This window comes from Carassius auratus, chromosome 14, assembly GCF_003368295.1.
Source record: "Carassius auratus strain Wakin chromosome 14, ASM336829v1, whole genome shotgun sequence".
In the NCBI taxonomy this organism is placed as follows: Eukaryota; Metazoa; Chordata; class Actinopteri; order Cypriniformes; family Cyprinidae; genus Carassius; species Carassius auratus.
In genome coordinates, this window is record NC_039256.1 from 27,273,465 (window position 1) to 27,292,573 (window position 19,109).

Here is a 19,109-nt window from a genome sequence, read left to right on the forward strand (position 1 = left end):
GTCATATGATCGTTTTTACCAACTTCTTAGGCTTACTAAGCTTTTGGGAAACACAGCCCTTACATATCAGTATAGCTCATTTACTTGAGATTTATTTTAGTCTTTCATTTATTTTGCTTTAATTATTCCTGTTTATGAAAATGTATTTTGAGAACAAATCCACTTTTATCTTAGCTAAAGCATTACTTCTGAAGTCTGCCATCTTTACACTTGTGAGAAAAAGTACACGTTAGCGTACTTTTGAAAAGAGAACAAAAATAATACAAGGTCAAACTGAATGCAATGTTTTTGCACACTTAACTCCATGTTAATTGCAATCAAATGAAAATGCATTTAAATATATATATATATATATCTATATATATATATAGATATATATATATATATATATATATATATATAGATATATATATATATATAGATATATATATATATATATATATATATATATATAGATATGCATTTAGTTGGACTTAAGAGTGCTTTTAAGTAGTATTTTTTTTTTGTTCAATGTTGTTGCATACTGTCTTTTAAAAAATGTACTTTTAAGATTTCAAGCACACTACACCATGTGCACATTCAGTACAATTAAGCGCATGTTTTTTCACAAGGGAATGCCGTGAAAGAGAGTACAAGACAGACAGATAGGAAAGGACTGAAGATGTGAAGCAGGTCTTCAGAAAAAAGCAGGAGGATGAGCAGTTTGCAGTTGTTATGGTCCTCTAAGTGGCAGCTAATGAGATCAGACCGATATCTTTGGGATGTTGAGTGGCAGTGCTTCTATTAAAACTCTCTGCATCACTCCATCCAAGCCTCTCTTCTCTGTCCTCCATCCATCACACGCTTCTTTCAGGAATGGACTTGAGCGTAGGTACGAGGAATTTCAAATAAAGTGTACAAAGAGAAGCTGTAGCACTGTGGTACGTTGTAGTGCATTAAGGGTAATCTTCATGAATAAGAACGGCTCTTGAGGGGTGTACTCAGAAGCTGGTGTTGTTGAGAGCGTCACGGTGTGTGTGTAAGATTACGGTGTGTTCTATTTTGTGCTTCTGAAGATCTTGCTGAAAGAATTTTGTAGATGAATGCATGAGATCTTTAAGGCTCGGCTGAGTATGTTTTTTTTATATTTATATATTATTTTTATTTATTTATATTATTATGTTGTTTTCCAGAAAAAAATAAATAATAATAATTCAAACATTTAATCTATATACATTAATTAAAGTGTGTTATATTTTGCATAATTTTACATGAAAATTTCAATAATTAAAATTAAACACAGAAACGTATTTATTGCTTTACAATTAACCATACAAATTAAATGTTTAAATATTTAATAACATAGTCAGATATCATATACTGGTAATAAATTAATTATATGTTTAAGTGCTCTGAAATAATAGTATCTCAGAAGAACATGCTTTTTGAAATGATTGGTTAAAAATGTTTATTTTTATTTTTATTATTATTATTGAATCAGAAATAATATGTACTGTCATCCTTGCAGTGTTTGAGCCAGTGAGTAAAAAAAATCAACAAGTATTTGCACTATATGTGCAGCAGAGCAGGTGCATATTTGAATGGGTATCAGTGAGTTTTATTTGCTCCGGTTTTAGATGCCAAGCAGAAGGACGTTAAGAGACAGATGTCTGTGGTCTCTCTGTGTCTGTCTGGTAAAAGAGCAGTGATCAGGGGAATGTGATTTATCCTAGAGGGGGTCCTTCAGAAACATTCTATACCCATATACAGAACGCCAGCTTGGGTTATTCAGAGGAAATGCCAGCTTTTCTAAGACACGTTTCCACTGTGAAGAACCCTTTGGACTCTTCAAATGATGTTTGACACAGTGAACCGATTTCATACCTCACTCAATTTCAAAGCACTTCGAGAAATTACATGTGTTTGAAGATGAGCATCAGCAATGATGGCAACGCTCTCTGTATTGCGCACATAACAATGCAAAAATTTTAAGCTGAAGTCGGAAAGCAAGCGATAAACCATCGAATAACATTTGGCCAGATAAAAGGTGGCAGGCCTGTGGAGATGAGAGCTCCTGCTGTACAAGTGCTTTTGTAAACACTTTAATATTTCATGAGATCCAACCAAAATCTTTCCTCTCATTGATTTGGTTCGTGGCTCAAACCTTTTCTTAATACGTCTTCCCTCTCATCAGATCGTTTCAAACAAGGAAGGGAAGCAGCTGTGGGATCTTTTAAATATTGGAATACGTTTTCATGCCTTTCGTTAATGATTTGGTTCCAGTGTTGGAGCTATTGATTGCCAAGCTAAAAGATATACATAATTTAAAGTCAGCATGAAATCCAAATGTACTTTTTTTTTTGATGCACGCTCCTGGATTTATTATTCCAAGTTTGGCAAAAGTTTGGCAACTTTCATCAAAATACAAAAACTTGTGAGCTGTTCACAGAGGATGCGTATACGTTCTTCTTTTTGATTATCTAAAGGAGTCATACTATTCTTTTCCACTTGTTCAAATTTAGTTAGTTTAATGTTGTGGTTTAAAACTTTGCAGATCTTTCCTTATGCTCAAAGCTTGAAGTCTACTCTTTAACCAATCAGAGCAGGGGTTTCATTGAAATAGGAACTTGACACAGACCGGGAAGAAAGGTGCTGCAGTAATGTAAAATATTTTCAAAATAATCTGGTTTTGAATCAAGCATTAAAAACCTATTCTAGTTTTTTTTTTTTTTACCCCAAAACATATATCGAGACTTCGAAGCCTTTGCATGCTTGGTAGTAAAAGTAGATATTTTATATTTAATGTTTGTTTTATTCAACTTAACTAAATGTGAGCTACAGGATGGCACATTTTCCCACATGGCGCCATTATAGTTTGAAACAGCCACTTTTCACAATCCACTCAATTCTTCTGTAATTTCTAAAGTTGTACTCTGTTGAATATCCAATTTGACTCTCAGACACTCAGTCTACATTTCATAAAACTATGCTACAGTTTACAAATACAAAATTGCCTAACAAATCAAGCTAACAAATTGAAATTGACCATTTGAACAAATTGTTTCACTAAAATAACATCCCAGCATCAAGCGAGCACATTTGTGGAGTGTTTTCTTATTGCTTCAGCTCATTTGTGCTCAATGCAATAGCATAAAAGCAATGATGTAACATTTTGTCACACTACACCACTGTCAAGGTCCTGACAATGTTTCTAAATTAATCGCAGCGCTGCTTTTAGTTGTTTGCTCCCCAGCACCGTTTGATTTATGCACATGCGGTGAAGGTATTGCTTTTGCAGTTTGCAGCATCAACCTTGAAAATGCCTCTCAGAAAGATGTTTGCAGGTGCTGATGGTGTTACAGACTGTTAGTAATCCTTCATGAGAGTGGAGCCAGTGTTTTGAACTGATTGAAGATGGACAGATAGCATTCTGTGTGGCCTGATGAAAGAACAACACAAAGAAAGAAGCTTCACCAGTGTATCGACAAAACGCCAACGTTCAACACAAAGCTTTGGGACAAATGAATTGAAACAGAGGGCTGCCATTTTAAACAAGCTCTGCCATTTTAAAGAGATCTCACATACGGTTTCATCTCTTAATACTTAAAATCTTTCTTTCTTTCTTTCTTTCTTTCTTTCTAACACTACAACTTTCAGCTCATTTTTTATGATAATGCTTATCTTCAAATACACATACTTTTCTCTCTCTCTCTCTGTCTCGCTCAAGCAGCCGTCTCTCTCTCTCTCTCTCTTTCTTTCTCCCGTAGCAGAAAGACATCTCGCATTCATTATCCCTTGGCCTTGGCTCGTGCTGCTGTCCTCCCTTCTGCACTGCTCAATTACTCTGTCTTCCTGGAGTGTGTGGTGGTGTCAGGCTACTGTAATGACTTTCTGATTATCTGTCTGTCCATGATGAATGAGATGGAAATGTACCTCTGTGGCCAAACAGGTCTTTGGATCCGTGCCAAGTGGGTACGTTGAGGGGCTTTGGGCACGAGCTGACCGACAAACCTTTACCATAAATAAAATTCCACTGACTTGAGCAGTTTGCCTCATGTACCACCATTTCGAACAGTTCGTCCGGTCGCAGTATTGCAATAGCTAAAGCACCAAGCCATAACCTGAGATAGAAAAAAAACAGATGTTAACTAGACATAATAAATAATATATATTACGTAAATAAAAACTTCTATATTGGATGCGATTAATTGCGATTGTTTGACAGCACTAATTATAAGGCTTATAAATTATATTGTAATGGTTAATACTAGAAGGCTGCAAGCCATTCTTTTATATTTAGTTATTATTTAAACTACATTTAATAAAATGTGTGTTAGTGCATTCAATATAAATATAACTTTTGGCAATCGACTAGTAAAATAGCTTTACTCTGGAGTCAAGTCACCTTTATTTATATAGCGCTTTAAACAAAATACATTGCGTCAAAGCAACTAAGCAACATCCATTAGGAAAACTGTCAATAATGCAAAATGACAGTTAAAGGCAGTTCATCATTGAATTCAGTGATGTCATCTCTGTTCAATTTAAATAGTGTCTGTGCATTCAGTAAGGGCTGAAGGGGAAGTGTCACTGACCCTGTTGTAAATGACATTGACATTAGATGGTTAACCAGAGTGACAGTAATAGGCCACCTGGTCAGGTCTGGATACCTGAGAGACAAGTCAAGTCGAGTCTCAGTCATCTCTTAACCCGGACCTCCATCGGTCCCTTGCTCTCCTGCTTTTATCCCACCTCTCTTCACTCCCTCCCTCTCTGTGTTTGAGCTTCTTGTTCAACCTCTTGTTGCCCATTTACTCCTGTGGCTGCCCAATGTGGACACAGTAATGACATTCTGATTGTCTGTCTGCAAATGAGAATGAAATGGGTGTCTGAAGAAATTGCCATGTGTAGAGCCATCAGTTGTAAATTGGGGATGGGAGGGGGGGTGCTTCAGTGCCTCGTCTGACAAATGCTTAAAGAAGGAAACATTCTGGTGCTGTGAATGCATGAAATTACACTCCAGGATTTTAATTGACCCCATTCAAGGCATCAATTAAAAATGAAACAATGCAGTAGAAAGCCTGTGCACCTTCCAACAATTTCACTGAAATAAAGAGTCCCTGTACCTATTTCTGTATTGTGTTCTTTCAAAGCTGCTCTATAGCACTTCAATCCTCTCTCTATTCTCTGTCCTATTGCCTGACCAGTGGCCTAATGTTCAAAACTCTTCTTACAGCTGAATAAGTCTCAGCCTGTCTTCTTATAATGTGGATATTTCGCTTTAAACTCAATCCAAGCGTTAAGATGAAAAGTCCCACGTAGCCTTTAACATAAGAGATTGCACACATTTGCTACTTCAGAGAGAAAGTACATGAAACATTTACTGTGCTTGTCTATGCACGACGAAGCAAGCTCCATGTGACAAACTGGTAGTTTAATGAAAAATAAATGTTTGCTTAAATCATGCTTTGTGATTTCTTCCTTATTCGTCTAATAAATGTGGGCCTTTCGGCTTTGAACTCTCCAAAATAGACAGAAGAAAATATTTACAGTGTGCACTGTTTTATAGACCTATTTTCACTATAGAAAACCGCTACGTAATATGTGATGTTGTATATTATGATAAATGTTGTGTGTGTATAAGTGTTACCTTCGTTTTAAATGTGTAAATGAGAATCAGCATCTCAACTACAACAATCAGCCTCTAATCAGCTCTGATACTTGAGCGCTCCACTTGTATTTAATAGAATTTTAACATTCAAATCAATCACTTTAATTAATATTTTTAGGCATTAATGCTCTCAAAGTTTAACAGATGTAATTGTCAGAGAAGGACTCAAATCCCCATTGGTTTTAATTGCTATTTTATTAATTCTGGCTGGGCGAAAGGCTGACACATTTGAACAGTACATTAGACAGAGAGAGGTCATTTGGCTGTGTCTGCCAGTACATCAAATCCTGACAATAGTTGCCTGGAATGATTTCACTGTATTTAAACCTTACCACATACTGATGAAGAATACCATATATACACACACCTGTATGTTGCCAGTGATGTTATAACAACCTGCTATTTTAATCATATATTATTATTATATCATTATCGTTACTTCTAAAAATGTTGAAAGTACCATTTTAATTCAACAAAATGTACATCGGTGATATAATGGAATATGGTATGATATGGTAGTACTATGATAGTTTAATATTTAAAAACTGTAGTAGGGAATGATACTCATGCCATATGATGTAATGTTTACATGGTATTCCTAGAATGTCATGTCGTTGTCATCTTACAAGTGTATGTGTGTGTTTATCTGTGTGTTTGCTATGTGTAGGCGGGCACACGCTTTGCCCTGTTATGGAGGGTTGAAGGAACAGTGATCCATGGTGGACCCAGGCGATAGGGCCATATGGTGTGGCATGTTGTGTCATTAGTGTAGAAACTTGAAGGGGACACCAGTGTCTTAATTATCGCCAGACACCCGGCAACACTCAAACCTGCAGAGAGCAAAACCTCTGAATGCTCACAAATGCCCGCACAGGCATTAATGCATGGCGAAGCTATAAAAATGCTAAGTACTTTCTATCTGATATATTTGATTTAATAGTGTGAATTTAATTAGTTTTGTAAATAAGGGCTGGCAAGCAAGGTTTTTAATTCACCTCACTTATACTCATTCTCCTAATCTTTTGGGAGCTTTCACACTTAAATCCTGATTTATAACTGCATAATTCAGGTAGCCTCTTTCCAGTTTCAGAGCTATTATTCTCTATGTGGATTTGTTTGCTGTATTTCTAATGGATTGTGTTGAAATCTCACATGTAGCTTAAAAGTAATTTATTTATTCTTCTTTTTTTGTGCCGTTTAACATTGTTACTCACTTTGCTTGAACATCTTGTTGCATTGCATTAAATTCACATTATTTTGTATGTTTTCCATCTTTGATTCTTAGATCATGTGGAAGTTTTGGAAAGACGTGAGAATGCTACAGAACCTGTCACACACCACTCATTAAACACTCAATTAGATCTGTGCTGCAACACTACACCTGTAAACTGGTGAGTAATTTATCATACTTCTGTTCATTCATTTGATAAAAATCCTTATATGCAATGCATATAGCTTTTGGTTTTATGCTGCGATATTTAAAATTCAACATTGAAAAGTACACACACACACACACACATTCACACTCAGGTGGATTTCTGCAGTAGCAGGGAATATGGTCACTCCAACTAGTCACATTGGCAGGTTGAACAGTAGGGTGGCCCTTATCGGGGGTAATTTATTATTATAATTTTTTTTTTTTGTAAATGTAAACCTCTTACCCCCTTATTTGTCATTTAGGGCAGTGGTTCTCAAACCTGTAAATTTTCTATGTCTCCCTCATCTGTCACACCTGATTCAACTCATCAGCGGAGACCTGAATTGGGTGTGTCAGATTCAGGGAGACATAGAAAATGTACAATGCTGGGGCTACTTCATGAAGAGCTTTAAAAACCACTGATGTAAAAAAAGATATGTTACTGAAAAGGTAATTCAATAGCTGTTTGGTGAAATTAGCAAAGTTTTTGTTCACTGATCAAATATTAAATATTTCTGATTAGCCCGAATTCTGAGTATGGGTTACCATACTTGGCAACATGACACAACAATGGCAGAACACTCTAACTCCACTACGAGTGTTTGTTCCTAGGTCCATGAGCTGGAAATCAAACTCAGGACACCTGAAGCGCAACAGCACTACAGGTCAGCGCAGTGTCCACAAGGCTATCAAACCCAATGTAATTTAACATTTTAAAGGGGTCATATGACGTTGCTAAAAAGAGCATTATTTGGTGTAATGCAATGTCTGTATGTGGTTTAAGGTTCAAAAAGCACATTTTATTCCATATACTGTGCATTATCGTTTCTCCTCTATGTCTCGCCTTTCTGAAACTAGTCGATTTTTACAAAGCTTATCGTTCTGAAAAGCAAGGTGTATGCTGATTGGCCAGCTATTTAGTGCATTGTGAATGGACGAATATCTCAGTTGTGTGATGGAAATGTTATGCCCTTACCTTACTGTGATGCCATGTTCTTAAATATGAAAACGTACTTAAAGGCTGTGAGTCAGAAGCACCAGACTGTCCTTGGAATTGCCCCACTTTATAGTAGCAGCCTTTGAGCACAGATGGCATTGTAGGCTACTCTCCCAGGATCAGGAAACCTGTAAAATGCCTTGCACACACATAAATATTTGGTTTGAACTGTTTTTGAATAGTGTTGTAAATACAATCTAACCACTGTTTTCTAGTTGTGTCTACTTTTGGAATGCCAAACAAAGTAGTTTCGCTTTCACAATGAAACACAGCATGTCCACAACATGGTGGCGGCGGCAGCAACAATACTACAGTGAGAATCAAAGTTAAGACTTCTTTTTTTGCATGAACATTTGGGCAGCATTATGCAAATCTTCCCAGATAGTGATGTAGACGTGGGGGGGTGTTTAAACAAGGCTTTTTTAGGATGGCGTGGACGAATCTTAAATTTTATAAAGAATATCTCTTTTGGTTTGAAAATTTAGTCTTTCCAACTTTAAAGAACTTATCTATACATTAACAGCTTGCAACACTCCAAAGAGAGATGAAAACTTGAAATTGAGTGGCTATTAATTTTGGAAAACCTCTTGCTAAAGTGAGTGGTGAGCAAAACATGTCAAGCCCTATATGTATGCGCGTGTGTGTGTATATAAACACTGCTGCTCAAAAGTTTGGGATCAATAGGATTTTTATTGTTTTTTAAAGAGTTTTCTTCTGCACATTAAGGATGTATTTATTTGATTAAAAAATGCAAAAATAAAAAAAATGGCCGCGGGCTGGGTGTCCACTCATGACTGCACCCCAGCCAGTGAGGGACGCGTCTGTCGCTGGCGTTGCGCGGCGACTAGGAACTCTTTGGTAGTGCGGAGAGACAAATCAGCGGTTCTCCTGAGTTCCATAATATCCTCGTATTTTACCTGCTCGCGCTCATCTAGTTCCTTCAGCAGGTTGGCTGAACATCTGTAATGCCTGTAACATCATGCTGGTGTGCAGACACGCACCAGCCAAGAGGTCAATGCTGGAACCTTCAAAGACAATGCTGCACTGGGAGACAGTTAGCTCATGAGTGTTTATTCAACCTGTGGCATCGTCTTATAGCCATGCTTACTCATCCCTGCTACATTGCCGTAATGATCAGAAGCAGGAATGAAGAGGCGGCATGAAAAGGTCTTTGCGCATTATTTACACACTTCGATGTGCAAATCGGGGAAAAAGGCAGGCTCCGGAGAAAAGGTGGCGGCTTAGTTCGCAGAAAGTGCTAATCCAACTTGCTTTTCTGCGGTTCAGCCTTTTTCTCAGAGGGCCAATCAATGTGCAACTTGCCCACAGTACGAGTTACCACCTCCAGCAGCTCCTCATACTGGGGTGACTGAGGGGGCTAATCCTCATTGACGCCTACCACGTCAACCTCCTCGGAGGAAGACAGGTGAAGAGTTGAGCCCGCTCCCCGGGGGGGAAGTAGCGCTGAAGTGCACTTCCGATCCCTGAGAATGGGTACTGGATGGTGAGGAAGAAGATAGGGACTCGCCCATCTCCAGTCCGCCAGATCCAACTGCGAACCCCAAAAGCGAGACCACTGCTCCACCTCGGCGGAAGCTGGACCAGTGCCACGGGGAATGCAAGCGAAGGCTCCCTCTGCAAAGAGAGCCTTCCTAGAGTGGAGCTCGAGAGCTGACTCTGCATGCTCTGCTCCGAGGCAAACAATTCACAAACGGTGTGTATCCCCACGCAGGGAGGAACACACATCTTGAAATGCTGCATGCCCTCACCCTTTAGTTTGTGCTTAGTCTTTTAAATAGCTTTTGACATGTTAGGAGGGACAGCAACACTCAATAAGACTCACAAACGAACATGGTACAGACACACACAGAGCACTTGCTGAAAAACAAAAGGCTGTATGCCGGCTTTGCCGCACATGATTTTAAGCTTCCTGGTCTCTGGCGTCACCGCCTATGATGTCTCGCCTATCCATTGGTCTGATTAAACACATGACTCAGAGCCAGTCACGCTAAAGGGGTCCCCAAAACGTTCTCCGATAAGTTCCTGAAGAGTACAAATCGTAATCAATACACCAACAAACCATGGTTATTACAATTTTCCTTTTATATATAACCATTGTTATTTTGGTAAGGGAACAGCTTATTAACAGCTACAGGGTAGTAAATAAATTAGGTATGGGGTAGGATTAAGGGATGCAGAATATGGTCAGAATATGTGCCTTAAAAGTATTAATAAACCGTTAGTTATATGCATGATAATATGCAACTAGTTAATCGTGAGACATGGTTTAATAATAGCCTTCTGTGTGCAGCAATGTGTATGACAAACAGAAGTTCTAATAAATTATATAATACAGTTTCAATTACTGTCGATGCATTTTAAACAGACATTGAATTCTACAATATACCAAAGAGTGCTTACGGAGAATATGAAGCTAAACTAGATAGATAGATGGATAGATGCAAGGATAGATGCAAGGATAGATGCAAGGATAGCTACATGGATAGAGGACTGACATTGTGTTTATATTTGCTGGAATATGCTGTGTGAATGTTTGCTGTGGAGCTCTGCATGTCTGTAACAACTGGAGGCATGTTGCCTGTGGCTGCTAGAGGTTTTGGCTAAATTATGAATGTGTGGGAATGGAGTTTGTCTTTTTCTGAAAAATTCAGGAACAAGTAGAAGCAACTTTTGCAGGAACACACTGAAATATGCCAGTCAGCCAAATCATGACAACAAAAGCACCCTTTAGAATATAAATGTTTGAGATGCAATTTGCTCTTTACATTTTCTAAAGCACAGTACAGGAGCTTAGCAGATTTATTTTGCAATTGTCGTTGTTATTTAATTTATTTATTCTGCTAGTTTTGGTGAATAGCTGTTCTAATTTTACCTGTGCTGGTTTCCTTCACAACATGAAAAATGAAAACTGAGCAGATGTGAAGACTGGTAATTTGTTGAGTGTGTGTAGTATACCATAAAGGGAAGTTGGTTGTGTGGTGTAGGTTTTGTGAAGATGGCATTTGTATGATCGTATTATGGAACGTTTAATACACAGACTTTGTTTCTCACAGTTCCCAAGGTCACTCCACTTAAAAAAAGAAGAAAAAAAGAAAGCAAGCAAGCGAGCACACAAAAGAGACAAATTAAATAGAATTATTTGGGTTGGTAAAAACAGCATTGTTTGCATAATTATTTTAAATCTAATGGTTTTCCAGAGCCAAAAATAGTTTTTTCCTTTATATATATATATATATATATATATATATATATATATATATATATATATATATATATATATATATATATATATATATATATATATATATATATATATATATATATATATATATATATAATTTATTTTGTGGCTAGATGAGCTATTTCATTCTATTCCTGGTTTAGTTATTCCTTTTCCTTTATTCCTTTCTGTATTTATTTAAGTACTGCCGAGTCCTTGATCATGAATCTCGAAAGTGAAAGTAAAATGAGAGCACTCAACCAAAAGTGGTTTCATTAGCGGCTCCCTGATGCTTGCAATTTATATACAGTCGCCTATAGTTACCCAACAATATAATTGTGAGAAAAATAAGTTTTTTTTTTTTTTGTTTTTTTATCCTCCCATCTTGTAGGCTATTTATTCCCTTTTGGGTTTCCGTACACTGCAATGTCAGTTTAACATTGTGATGTCTGTCAGCCATCAGCGATGGACGATGGCATCATCTATCGGCCAAACACTACTGGAGACACAATTTTCCATTCTGAAATTAGAGCTAATTCCATAGTACAATGAACACTTTTAATTCTCAAGATCAATGATTTAGATTGTTTCTTGTGGCTCTTTAATCATTTCATCCTAATTTATATTATATAAAAAAAAAATAATGTTATATTAAATTTCATTACAGCAGGAGCCTTTAAAAACTGTCTACAATTAATCATTGTTGAATCGGTCACCTTTCCCTCCATATACTCATGCTCTGCCGTTTTTATGTTTTGATGCAGTGATGTCATCAATTGTGTCACACGGATGTTTACTCTCCCAGCATCAGTTTTATTTCACAGATGCTTGTGTCTGTTGAGGTATGAATGTCTGTATTGAGTCTGATATAGCAGCTCCGTTAAACACGGACTGGGATCAGAAAATCAGTGTTTAGTCAGTCCCGCATCTTGTGCTCTATTACATCCCATCTCCCTCTTCTCTCAGCAAGTTGACCTGAAATCAGGGCTGCGGGTGAGGGCATCTCTCTGACACATGCTAGCACAGCTTCTAGTATAACACATAGGTACACAAACACATTGACAGTAAAGATATCCTGCGGCGACCTGAAACACTAGCTGAAATCAGACACCTACTCAGCTCCCTGCCAAACACAATGTTGTCAGCGTGTGTGCGCGCGTTTGTGCGATGCATCTACTTTTAAAAGCCCTTACCTAGGAAGAAAAGTATTGTACCTTAAAAAATCTAAAATGTATTTTTATGCACTCAAGGGTTGGTTTTGTTACTCGGTCATTTGAATCGTTCCTTCTATTCATTTTCCCACCACTTCCTCTTTGATTCCTGACATCGACAAATCCCTCCAAATCACATTTGGAGAAAAGACGTTCGCTTGCAAACATCATAAAGCATAAATGTCTCTGAGAAAAGAAGACTTGTTTTCTAACCTTTTCTCCACTATGACAAAATTACTCTGGAAAATAAACTCCACTAGACAAACAAACAAAACCCTTGTGGCACAGCTGTCATAGAGCATCAGCGGAGGGGACGACTATTCCTGGAGCTCTTCAGGAAACAGTAGGAGCACTCGGGCCACTTGCAAGACATCCTGCTGGCGAAGGGGTCATCTCCTTATTCATTTCTATCCTTCAGCCTCATTCTTGCGGCTTCCTCCAGTTCATCTCATTCTGCTCTCAAACTGTGGGATCTATTACCACATGAAAGCGGAGAGGGAGGTGAAGGCCGGTTGGAGTGTCCTACTCTTCCTCTCTGTTTCCATGGAGATCATGTGCGGTGTGAGCATTGTCCAGTCTTCAGAGTTGATGGAGTGGTCTTGTTTCGGGATGCTTTCTTCCAACTTGATTACTTTGGAAAGCATCTCAAGGATGGATTCGTACTGTATAAGAAATACCAGCGGAGGAAGAAGAAGTTCTTAGAAGAAGAATTCTCCTTTTCATCCATTAAGTCAGTGTGCCGTCTGTACAGTCCCTGTAGGAAAGGGGATTGAGCCTCAGATTTAGAAAGTTAAACCTAAAAAATATATTTTTTTAATATATTACTTTGTGCGCTTGTGGTACTACAAACTCAAAGTTGGCCCTGACAACTTTACCAGTATTTTCTAATTGGTTGCAGGGCGTTTTGAATTTCAGCTAGTTCATTGCTTTATAATGTACAGTAAGGGGTTGCTTACTGACCCAATTTCAAAAAAGCCCTCTATGGTCTCTTTGCCCTCATTGCACCACTTTTAATGGTGCATGCAAATGAGTTTTTCGTAATCTGCATTCAGCTATGTGTGCAATACGGTATGTAATGTGGTTGCACTGCTAATAATTATATGCTGAATAATGTACTGTACACTATATACTGTACTGCACTGCACTTAATGGATTTAAAATCTACATTGTGCACCCTCTTGACATTTTTTTTTATTCTGGTCTTGCAATGTGAAAGACAATAGACACTTCACTCTTCCTTTTTTTCTCATCCAGTATATTCAACATATACAGTTATTTATGGAATAATTTCACTTCGATTATTGTATTTCTCTTTTTACTCCAAAAATTAGGTTGTAAAAGGTGTTTTAACTTTTTCTTCATTTCTTTTCTATGTTTAGATCCTTTATTAAGGGGGTTGTAAAAAAATAAATAGCAAAAAAAAAAAAAAAAAAGTGATATTTTGGTATTGTTTACTATCATAGATTGTATTAATTTTATTGAATACTTTTTCAATACTCTGTGTATACATGTATTATTTTTATTTATTTGTAATTGTTATGTGCTTGTCGCTTTATTTATTTAATATGTATTTTTTTTTTCAGTTTTATTGTAGTGTCAGTTCAGCAAGTAATTTTAATACTTCAATTTAAACTTTCAATTAGATGCACAGGTAACATTTCTCTTTATTTTTTGTCTTTTATCTAACCTTTTTATTTCTTTTATGTCAGCTTAATTTTCATTGTGTTTTTAATTTAGTTTTGGTTACCCTTAACAACAGTCAAAAGAAAACAAAAAACAAAACAAAAACAAACAAATCCAGATTCCATCCTGATATAAAATGCGTATTAATTTCAGGTGTAATCAGGACTAATGATATTCTTGTCCCTAGATATAGGTGGTTGCTCTGATTTCGCAAGTCTAAGGCATTTCCTAACCATTTTATTTACTGCAAATTAAAAATCATAAGTGTAATTTATTTGAAAAGTAATAACACACCTCATTTTAATAGGCCGCTCCAATTCATTCATGTCTGTAGTTAAAATATATACGATTAGCTACATACCAAAGTCGTATACTTTAGCTCACTTCCTGTCTCAGCAAGCACTCGAACGTGAAGTTTCTGAGTTTGTACTTGTAAACTTTACTCACTGACACCTTAAATAGAAACTTTTCACTAGCAAACTCTTGTTACTTATCCCAACTTTCTCTTTCCTTGCTTGACCTCTAGCAGTGAGTTTGTTCAGATGGAGCTTTATGCAGCCAATCACATTTTCCAGCCAAGCAGGCTACCTCTGCCAGCCGGCCAATAGGAGCAATGAGGAGCAGGATGAGTTTTTAAGGCACCAAGGAATATCTGGCTGGAATCATTCAGGGAGGAAGCTGCAGTCCAAAGGTGCTTTCCTCTGACCTGTGGCTTTAAAATATTTTATGACATAGCGCAAAACTTCATTGGTAGTTTATACCTGGTTTCTACTTGGCTGCCAAAACAATACATTTGAGTTATAACAAGTCTCTGAAGAGCCTCTGCAGGAAATCAACCCCAACATAAATAATTATCTGATGAACTGAGCTTGTTAGAGATGAATAATGTAGAATGTATCACATCATTTACAGCTTTCGATAACTACAATGTAAATGTAAACTTTCACACTTGAACTTTCAGGCAGATACAGGTGACGGCAAGCTAACAACCTGGGAAGAATTTGATTCCCTCCGAGTATGTGTGTGTGTGTTGTTGTTGTTGTTCTTGTTGTTGTTGTTTTTTCCAGACAGACTGAATTTAAATCACCTCTGTGTTTGAAACGGAAAAGAAAAAAAGACAGCGTGCAATTTGAAGTGCTAAATCTCAGTTTTGACTCTATCTAAATGCAGATGTCATTGAAATGTGAATTCCTGCAGACTGCACCGGTTATATCACCGCTTCACCAGCTGCCCCTCGCTGACCTAATCCGTCCTGACATTTCCCCCAAAAGCTGTCTGAAACCCCGACCGTGGACTCTTCCAGAACAGGTCTGTTCGTCTTCAAATGGCCGTCTTCCTTTCTCATAGTGTGCTATGAGGTCACTTCAATATCCATCCTTCTCCAAATGTCACTATTGTTCCCTTGAATACTTGTTTTTAACGGCCCTTGTTTAGATTAAAGTTTTGGGCACCAACTATTCAATATCTATGCAAACCGTTAAAAGGAAAATGAAAACCTTGTCATATTTGATGTATCGCGCTGTAACATCTGTAACTGTAGTTAGAGCGGCTGTTTATACAAACATCTGACATTTAGATGCTTTGTTATTGCAGATTCTGTTGAGGTCAGCGAAATGACAGAATAAATCACAGCCCACAGAGACAGGCAACATGTTTGGATGGGTGGAGGAATGAAGTAAAAAGTTAAATTTGGTTCCTGTAGGAAGCGAGGAGGAGAGGTCGATCTCTGACAGCATGCTTTCATTGAGTTGTCTGAGATATGTCAGAAATGGAGGTGTAGCTGAGTGCATCTGAGTGTTTGTTTGTTTTTTTGCAGTGTTTTTGGCTGTAAAACAGGAGCATCGAGGACTAATCTTCAGTGTAATTAGCTTCTATTGATCCCAGCGATTGGGCTGCATTCAAACCGCGTTAGTGTCCCCCAGCTCTTCACAGTTGAGGTGCTCCACCAATATCCTCTACTAATTAAAGTCAACGTGAAATAGCATTCACAGCCCATTGTAATTCACTAATGTGAAATAAACAGGATGTGCAACAAGAATAAATGTATGGAGTGCATTGGTTTTATTCATCAGGATTCAACTGGATCATATAAATTGGGCGTACAAGAATCAAAGTTGCAGAGCATTATTGGCACCCAATTATGAAGAGATTTTTGATTAGAATATGGTTGCAGATGGCAAATGGTTTTATTTGTACTTTCTGGTTTCAGGTTTTTTTTTTGTTCTTTTTTTTTTTTTTACACAAGAACCCTACTTTAAATGCATAGAACCTTGCTGTAAAGTTTTCAGATATCTGTATTAAAATATTAATAAGTTACTAATAATAATGGAATGGTTATCTAAAACTTGCCATTTCTGCTATATGTTTTATATCCATCATAAATGCCTCGTCCTCGTTTCGATGCCAGTCATATTAAAAATTGGCATATAATTCTGCTGCCATAATGACACGCCGAGGGGTTTCAAACTGAACCTGTCTGTTCCAATCTACACCTCCCGAGCCTCGTCAAACAGAAAATTAAGATATTCCTCATCCCAAATCCCAATTTTAGAGACACAAGAGATGATTTGGAAAGCAGATCAAATCACCAGGAGAAAGATGACGATTGAGGTTTTTCTAATCGCCAGCAACAAACCTGACTAAATGATTCGCTATTCTCTCTGATTGTGCTGATGTTCCGGGTGCTTCAGTCTCATTAGTGCAGATGATATGCATCTTACATTCTTCATATTGTCAGATGAATAAATTGTCTCCCGATTGGAGCAGAGACGTCCGACTTAAATGAGAAATTCAACGAATATTTCTTTCATTTTGCATATCATCTCATGGTTACTCAGGAAAAGCAGCTTCTCTCTCGCTCCTTTATCTCTCTCTCTTCTCAATTGGTAATCATAATAATGTAGCGGCCCATAATTATAATAGACCTGCTTGTCAGAGATACGGAACAGATTTCAAAGCTTAAATTATTCACAAGGCAACTGAACAAACGGAGTTTAAACAAAAAGAGAGGCTGTGATGGGGCTGAAAATTACGTTATGTTCACTCTCATTCATATTAGAATGCAGCGCTTTCCGGGATATTTTGGTTAGCTGAGCCCAAATGTTTTTACGCTCTTTTGAAGATTTACTTTTTATTTTTTATATGAAATATGATATCCTCAGTCCTGTTCTTTGTTTTACCATCTTTCAGCCTTGTTGTTATCAAATTCAATGTATTTTTAAGTCTACATTGGCACAGCAGATAAACAAAGACTAAACTCTGATGAAACTCGATGCTGAGGATTGTTAGTTATAATTGACCGCGAATCGTTTCACATTCCTCTAAAACACACAACTTGTAAGTAATCTCTCTAAACCTGAGACCAATCTTCCCTCTAATGTTCTGTCCATTCCAGCCCGCTCTGGTTAGTGTTGTGTGCAATCTCATCTTGAATGAACTCGGTCTCGGTGTGTCCACAGAGCTGTTCAAACAGATTGAAGTAAAGGTCAACAAGACGAAGGAATAGCCACACAAAACAAGCCTTGGCAATTTGCTTCCCCTCTTATTTAGAGCCAAACTTTCATCAAAAAAAGAGAAAGTTTAATCGAAGTGAGAAAATGAAAGGCTTTTTTCCTTCTTTTTGAGATTCCTGGTAGAGGCACAGATAAAGGGGACAGCATTGGGTCTGCTTTCACTCTAGCTTTCACACTTTGAGAAATGATTTATGTACGGCTTTGCTTTCACCCTAAGCAATATCTTTGCTCATTGTTGTCTCGCCAAGTAAAATTGTTAAAGATTTGTGTTTCATTTCGAGTTGAGAACTGGTTTATGTTTGTGAAACAATGACACACTAAGTGTGTGTATGTGTTTAGGAAGCCTGGCGATGCGGTGCATGTCCTGAGTTTTGCTTTGTACGTGTGTCAGCGCTTCTGATCTGGCTTGTCAGACATGTTTTACTCAAGCTCCCTCTACCCCTTCACCCAAGGGATATCCCAGTGACAGTGATCTTCTTCCTCTCTCAGTCCTCTTGCTTTCCATCACAAACTGTCATCCTCTTCTCTTTTCTATGGCTTTCAGATTTTCTCCTGCTGTTCTATGTCCACTTCATTGGCAGCTCTACCAGAGATACCACAGTTACACTTTTGCAAAGTTTTTATTTTTTATGGATTTTGTGTCAAAATGGGAATGAACTTATTTGAAAATGTTCTGTGCGCATGAAGCCAACTAACAATGTTCTGTTGCATGTTAGCACACATTTTAAATGAAGAATTATATTACTTCCTATTCATTTCACACACTTGAAATAGCAAATCAAGTCATGTGAATTGCATTGCAGGATACAGTATTCCTAGGCTTCATTATCCCTGCAACCCTACAGGGAATTAGTGGTTTGGAGAATGGATGGATGGATACATACACTCTGTCAAATGATGCAGCCCATCTGGATATGACATGCATATGGAATATATTTATACTGTGAATAGTATACAGTATGTACTGAATATTAAGCAAATAATATGTCTTGTATAGTAACATGCTATTTTGAATATAGCCTTTCATCTCTAATTTTATTTAGCACTTTTATGCATTTTCTGTTTTGATGCAGCACCCTGTTTGCATCTAAACGACATTTATTTTACTCTCTCCATAAAAACTGTTTAATGAAATGAAATGATTTGTGAAAGCATTACAGGATAGCCCAGATTTCATTCACAGCTGGGGCTATGAATTTAGTCTGATAAACAACATTAACTTTTATAAATACTACACCCTTGTTTTGTTCAAGTTAAAACATACTATACTAATGTAATATAAGATTACAGCAATGCAATAAGTGCTGACAAATCAAGTGCTGGAGTTGTTTTTGCACACTCACTCTCATAGAGTAGTGATTGTTTCGTAGCTGTGAATGCTCAGATGTCTCTCAGATG

The 19,109-nt window shown here is 37.4% G+C and overlaps 1 long non-coding RNA gene across 1 annotated transcript in view; it reads left to right on the plus strand.

Moving 5' to 3' along the window:
* The window catches only part of LOC113114521 (uncharacterized), a 57,740-nt gene extending 41,428 nt beyond the window's left edge, over positions 1–16,312 (plus strand). Inside the window, exons 2-4 of the long non-coding RNA XR_003293756.1 lie at positions 6,936–7,041; positions 15,370–15,507; positions 16,016–16,312. This is a non-coding gene — a long non-coding RNA (uncharacterized LOC113114521). The remainder of the gene's footprint in view (positions 1–6,935; positions 7,042–15,369; positions 15,508–16,015) is intronic.
* Positions 16,313–19,109: the final 2,797 nt, after the last annotated feature.